General features: G+C 47.0%; 2 non-coding genes across 2 annotated transcripts; both read right to left on the bottom strand.

Annotated features, from left to right (window-relative positions):
* Positions 1–651: 651 nt before the first annotated feature.
* On the bottom strand, positions 652–752 carry LOC123568537 (small nucleolar RNA U13). Its single transcript, XR_006691907.1, has one exon. It is a non-coding gene; the product is annotated as a small nucleolar RNA U13 (small nucleolar RNA).
* Positions 753–5923: 5171 nt separating this feature from the next.
* LOC123568550 (U2 spliceosomal RNA) lies at positions 5924–6107 on the bottom strand. The gene has a single exon (XR_006691913.2). It is a non-coding gene; the product is annotated as a U2 spliceosomal RNA (small nuclear RNA).
* Positions 6108–6812: the final 705 nt, after the last annotated feature.

The following is a 6812-nucleotide window of genomic DNA, read 5'->3' as shown; positions in this document are numbered from 1 at the left end:
AGAGTTCCCAGGACCTCCTCCTTAGGTTCAGTTAATTTGCTAGAGTGGCTCACAGAACTCGGGGAAACACTTACTTATGGTTGCTAGTTTATTATAGAGCATATTAGAAAGGATACCAAAGAACACTAGATGAAAAGATGCAGAGGGTGAGATATGGGGGAAGGGGGCGGAGCTTCCTGGTCCTCCCCAAGCTCCTCCCCGGTGTTCCACCCTCCAGGAACCACCATGTGTTCAGCTGTCCACAAGCTCATCTGAACCCTGCCCTTTTGGGTTTTTTATGGAGGCTTCACTACACAGGCATGATTGATTAAACCACCGGCCATTGATCAACTTAGCCTTCAGCCCCTCTCCCCTCCCTGGAGGTTGGGGGGCAGAGCCGAAAATCACACCCTTCTAATCCTGCCTTTGTCTTTTAGGTAACCAGCCCCCTTCTGAAGCTACCTAGTGGCTGCCAGCCATCAGTCAACTCATTAGCACACAAAAATATATCACTTTGGAGAGTCTAAGGATTTTAGCAGTTGTATGCCAGGAAATGGGAAGAAGACCAAATGTGTATCTCACAATATCACATACCATACTTTTCCAACGCCATTTATTGAAGTTTATCTTCCACACTGCTCTGAAGTTCTTTGTTATTTTACTTTTTTCTCACGTCAGACTGGTAACAGGCAGACCTTACCAGCTTTGAGAAAGGCACGTCCCACACATGAGTGTGAAAACCCAACCATCATGCTTATGAACTGCAAACAGATCTGCCTTTGTTATTCAACAAATGTCCATTTGTTCATGGTTCTGCTGCTGGTTTCTGTACTCTGTCATATCTTTGCACCAGTACTCCTCTGTCTTCATTACTTAGTTTCATGAGAAGTCTTTATATTTGCTAGAGTAAGTCATCTCCCTATTCCTGTCTTTCCATATTCAAGTATGTGTTGATTTATCTTGGCATTTTGTTTATATATAAACTTTAAATCTGGCTCATCAATTTCTGTAAACACTTGCAGTTTTGCTTGGGGCTACACTGAATCTGTAGGTTAATTTGAGGAGAACTGACATCTTTCCAGCGTTAGAACTTTCAGTATATGAACATGGCTTATGCCTCCATTTATATGAGCATTCTTTATTCTTTTATGTTCCCAGATGATGGACTTTGTTCACCAAACTCCTCCTAGAATCCTGAAAGGCCACACGTTTTAAGCCCTAGGCCCAATGTCACATATAATGCCTGTGCAATTCATGGGTTTATTTATGTCAGATGTAATTTCATTTTTTACATTTTTATTTATTTATTTATTTTTTTGGGACAGGGTCTCACTCTTACCCAGGCTGGAGTGCAGTAGCGTGATCATGGCTCTCTGAAGCCTCGACTTCCCAGGCTCCATTGATCCTCCCACCTCAGCCTCCTCGTAGCTGGGACCACAGGCGTGTGCCACAGGCATTCACACATGCACAGGTGTGTGCAGTAGAGACAGGCTTTCACCATGTTGCCCAGGCTGGACTCGAAACTCCTGAGCTCAAGTGATCCTCCTGCCTTGGCTTCCCAAAGTACTAGGATTACAGGTATGAGCCATGGCACCCAGGCAGGCGTAATTTCAAGTACTGAAGAAGCTTACAAAGATAAGGACTTTATTAAAAGAATATTTGCAGGCTGGGTGCAGTGGCTCACTCCTGTAATTCCAGCACTTTGGGAAGCCCAAGGTGGGCGGATCACCTGAGATCAGGAGTTTGAGACCAGCCTGGAAACATGGCGAAACCCCATCTCAACTAAAACTACAAAAATTAGCCAGGCGTGGTGGCGCGCGCCTGTAATCCCAGCTACTTGAGAGACTAAGGCAAGTGATTCGTTTGCATCCGGGAGGTGGAGGTTGCAGTTAGCCGAGATCATGCCACTGCACTCCAGCCTGGGCGACAGAGTGAGACTCTGTCTCAAAAAAAAAAAAAAAAAAAAGCCGGGCGCGGTGGCTCACATCTGTAATTCCAGCACTTTGGGAGGCCGAGGTGGGCAGATCACGAGGTCAGGAGATCCAGACCATGCTGACTGACACGGTGAAATTCCGTCTCTACTAAAAATGCAAAAAAATTAGCTGGGCGTGGTGGCGGGCGCCTGTAGTCTCAGCTACTCGGGAGGCTGTGGCAGGAGAATGGCATGAACCTGGGAGGCAGAGCTTGCAGTGAGCCGAGATCTTGTCACTGGACTCCAGCCTGGGCGACAGAGCGAGACTCCGTCTCAAAATAAATAAATAAATAAATAAATATTGCAATGTGAAGAAATTTGGGAGAAAGGAAAATAAAGTGGGAGAAGAAACAAAATGGAGGCCCCTGCAAGTCCAGGTTGTGTAGCTGCCCGGTCTGGGTGAGAGATTATTGTCACCATTTAGCAGGCAGGCACAGATTTCACCTTTGGGCAACCCTGAATGTCAGGCTCAGCACCATGAAATTTCACACTTTATTGTGGGCTCCCATTGTTGCGCTCTGATTATTTGATTCAGCTAACATGGTACTGGCACATTTCATCTTCAAATAACCCTTGCTGAGGCAAAATTTTTTTTTAATTCCATTTTAAGATGAAAAGTAAGGTTAAAGAGGTTAAGTAATCTGCCCTTAGCCACGTATAGAAGTTAGCATGTTCAAGTCCATCTTCCGATTCCAAGGCCAATGCCTGCCCTCCTTCCATTCTACCTCCCCACAGTGTGTGGGATTTCTGCTCTTGCTGTTTCATAAGCTCTGGACACTTGAAAGATATCTAATATACAGAAGGCAGATGCTAGTTATTATCAGACAAGCTGAAGTGAAAGCACGAAAGGGCTCAGGAATCACTTCTTTTCTTTTTGTTTTTTTTTCCTTTTTTGAGATGAAGTCTCACTCTGTAGCCCAGGCTGGGCTGCAGTGGTGCAATCTCGGCTCATTGCAACCTCTGCCTCCAGGGTTCAAGCGATTCTCCTGCCTCAGCCTCTCGAGTAGCTAGGACTACAGGCATGCATCACCATGCCCCGCTAATTTTTGTATTTTCAGTAGAGACATGATTTCACCATGTTGGCCAGGCTAGTCTTGAACTCCTGATCTCAGGTGATGCAGCCGCCTCTGCCTCCCAAAGTGCTGGCATTACAGGCCTGAGCCACTGAGCTGGGCCAGGAATCACTTCATGATGGCATTACCAAGGGCTGTAGATGCTGAAATTTATCAGAAAGGGATATTCTTGTTTCTGTGACGGACAAGCGCTGCCCCACCCAGACTCCTTAAGGCTCTTCCAGCCCTGAAATAAACCGTGGTGTAGAGCATTTATATGCTAAAAAGATCACTTTCTTGCTTACTTTATCCATTATTTCCATGGCTCTCTCTTGTCCCTAAGCTGCTCCTGTGTCTACGGTTTCACCCTGGAGGGCCAAAAGTTCCAACAGGCAAGTAAAGCTCATGCTTGCTTAGCCCACAAAGGGGGAACAAGTACTGCATACTTCGCATTTCAACATCTCTTTTGGGGGTACCAGGGTATACAACTCCCTTGTCCTGGTTTTATTATTTATTTATTTTTGAGACAAGGTCTGCCTCTATCACCCAGGCTGGAGTTCAGTGGAGCTATAATGGCTCACTGCAGCCTTGACCTCCCTAGGCTCAAGTGATCCTCCTACCTCAGCCTCCCAAAGAGCTGGGACTACAGGCATACAACATCATACCCGGCTAAGTTTTTGTATTTCTTTCTAGAGACAGGGTTTTGCCACTGTCCAGGCTGGTTTCGAACTCCTGGGCTCAAGTGATCTATCCACCTCAGCCTCCCAAAATGCTAGGATTACAGGCTTGAGCCACCATGCCTGTCCTGTCCTGGTTTATAACAGATGAGGTGAGGCTGCTATGCAGCTTTTATTTTGAAAAAGAACTATGCAGTTAGATTTCCCTGACTGTTCTTTCCTCAAAGAGCAACTCATTTCTCCATCTTCCTTTAATCTTGTCATAATGTATCCAAGGATGATATAAGCCCACCTCCACCAACAGTAGAAGACAGACGCAAAAACACCACACCTTTACCAATCAATGGCTATGTCCTCATCCTCAAGCCCTCAGGAGTAAATAAGTTTTGCAAATGAAATTTTATTTTACCTATACAAAGACTAAAGATTTTTAATCAAAAATGCAATTTATTGCTTCTACCCAAGATCAAGGGTAATATCTGTGCTTATTATGTAATATCTGACACATCCACTAGCTGAGAACAAAATAATAAGTGGGTTTTAGGAGCAGAAGATAGTGTAATCTTGCTTCATCCACTAGGTGTGCGGGTTCAACAATGCAGATAACTGATGACTCCAGTACGGCTCTGGCCCTCATGCTCTCAGTTTTAATATGAAACCTGCCTTTTTCCCTTTTATTTTTTATTTTTTTTACTTTTATTTTTTGAGGCGGAGTCTTCCTTTGTCGCCCTGGCTGGAGTGCAGTGGTGGATCTCTGCTCAGTGCAACCTCTGCTTCCAGGGTTCAAGTGATTCTCCTGCCTCAGCCTCCGGTTTAACTGTGATTACAGGCGTGCACCACCACGCCCCAGCTAATTGTATTTTCAGTAGAGACAGGGTTTCAACATGTTGGCCAGGCTGGTCTCGAATTCCTGACCTCAGGGTATCTGCCCACCTCTGCCTCCCAAAGTGCTGGCATTACAGGCGTGAGCCACTGCACCTGGCCTTTCCTTATTTATTTTTTTGAGACAAGGTCTCTCTGTCACCCAGGCTGGAGTGCAGTGGCTCGATCTCAGCTCACTGAAATCTCCGCCTCCCAGGTTCAAGCAATTCTCCCACCTCAGCCTCCCGAGTAGCTGGGATTACAGGCGCCCGCCACCAAACCCAGCTAATTTTTCTATTTTTAGTACAGATGGGGTTTCACCATGTTGGCTAGGCTGCTATTTTTATTTTTTTATTGAGACAGAGTCTCGCTCTGTTGCCCAGGCTACAGTGCAGTCGCGGGATCTTGGATCACTGCAACCTCCACACCCCGCCCACCCCCCACGGGTTCAAATGATTCCTCTTTGCTGAGATTAGAAGCGCCCACCACCACGCCCAGCTAATTTTTGTATTTTTAGTAGAGACACGGTTTCACCATGTTGGCCAGGCTGGTCTCAAACGCCTGACCTCAGGCGATCCTCCCGACTTGGCCTCCCAAAGTGCTGGGATTACAGGCGTGAGCCACCATGCTTGGCCTCCTTTTTATCTTTATTTGTTATTTTTTGAGACAGGGTCTTGCTCTCTCATCCAGGCTGGAGTGCAGTGGCACAATCATGGCTCCTTGACCTCTTGAGTTCATGCAACAATCCTCCCACCTCAGCTTCTTAGGTAGCTGGGACTAAAGGCATGAGCCACCACACCCAGCTAATTAAAAACTTCTTCTTTTTTTTTTTTTGTAGAGTGCCAGGTGCAGTGGCTCATACCTGTAATCCCAGCACTTTGGGGTTGGGTGCGAGGATCGCTTGATCCCTGAGCCCAGATCCCAGGAGTTTGAGACTAGCCTGGGTAACGCGGGGGAAACACCTCTACAAAAAACAAAAACAAAAAAACCATATATACATATGAAAACAAAAAACTTCACACTTGCCCATTGTTATGGCACGCGCCTGCTATTTCCAGGGGCTGATGTGGATGAACCCAGGAGTCCAAGGATGCATTGAGTGAGCCAGAATCACGCTGTCTCAGAAAACTCAGTCTTGCCATATTTGCTCACGCTGATCTTGAACTCCCGGGCTCAATCTTCCTTCAAAAGAGCTGGGATTGCTGTGCGTCAGCCACCTCATCTTGGAAAATTTAATCGAAACGGTAGACCTATGTCTTCTAAATTGCTAGCATGCCTGTCTTTTCTTTTTAGCCATACTGTTATAAAGTCATACGCAACCACAAAAACTCGACGTTAATGAAGGCACGAACAACTCTGTCTTTATTAGTATTTATGAGATGAAGCGCACTATCGTTCCTGGAAATACTACCATACCAGGTCTATGAGTGCAAAAGATAGAGCAAGCTCCCATTACCAACTCCTGCTTCCAAAAAATGCCTTTAATATTTACCAGAACAGATACAGATATTAAGCTGATAAGAACACACACTACCGTTCTTCCTAGCCAGAAAATCCAAAAACAATAGCAAGAATATGGCCCCTCCCAGAGCCTCCCTTCTTGCACTCACCTTAAGGTCACGGTGAGAAACCTCATCTTCGGTAAACATTTCACGCGTTTTCTGATGTAAACATTACATTGAAAACATACCCTCCTTGAGACATTTTGTCTGCTTCTTGACTTAGTGACTTCGATCTTTGTCGCCCCTTTTCCTTGGTCGCGAGGGCCGTCATTTGCATGTCCCGCCCTCCCTGCACCCAGGAGGCGTGGCCACCAAGGGGCCCGGTCCTGCACAGCGCCCCGAGGAAGCTGGTTTGGAAGCTCTGGAGCGACCCCACTGCCGGGTAAAGGACAATATTTGCCCAGAACGGAAGGGAATTTGGGATGAAGTTGCCGTAAGAGTGTGGGACGAAACTGTTTCGGGCAGAGCAGTCGGAACTTACCTGAGGAAAGCATGGGGGCAGGAGTCACTAATATGAATGAGTGGCACGGACAGGGCGGCCTTGCAGCGCCCTCGGTGTTGGAAGGGAAGATCGTGCAGCGCCATGGGGACCAGGGCGGCGGGCCGCAGCTGGGGTGGGGGTGAACGCCGGTCAGGGTGCCTTGGAGCGGATTCTGTCCTCGGGAGCTGCGGTTCTTACTCCTCTGCCGTCACCGGCGGGCGACCTTAGGCAGGGAGTGAAATGCAACGGGAGCCCTGGAGGGAGGGTGAAGCCGCGCATGCAAGAGGA

Source organism: Macaca fascicularis, chromosome 13 (genome assembly GCF_037993035.2).
Source record: "Macaca fascicularis isolate 582-1 chromosome 13, T2T-MFA8v1.1".
NCBI classification, from domain to species: Eukaryota; Metazoa; Chordata; class Mammalia; order Primates; family Cercopithecidae; genus Macaca; species Macaca fascicularis.
The sequence above is the reverse complement of the archived record's forward strand: the minus strand, read 5'-3'. Positions and strand labels throughout refer to the sequence as shown.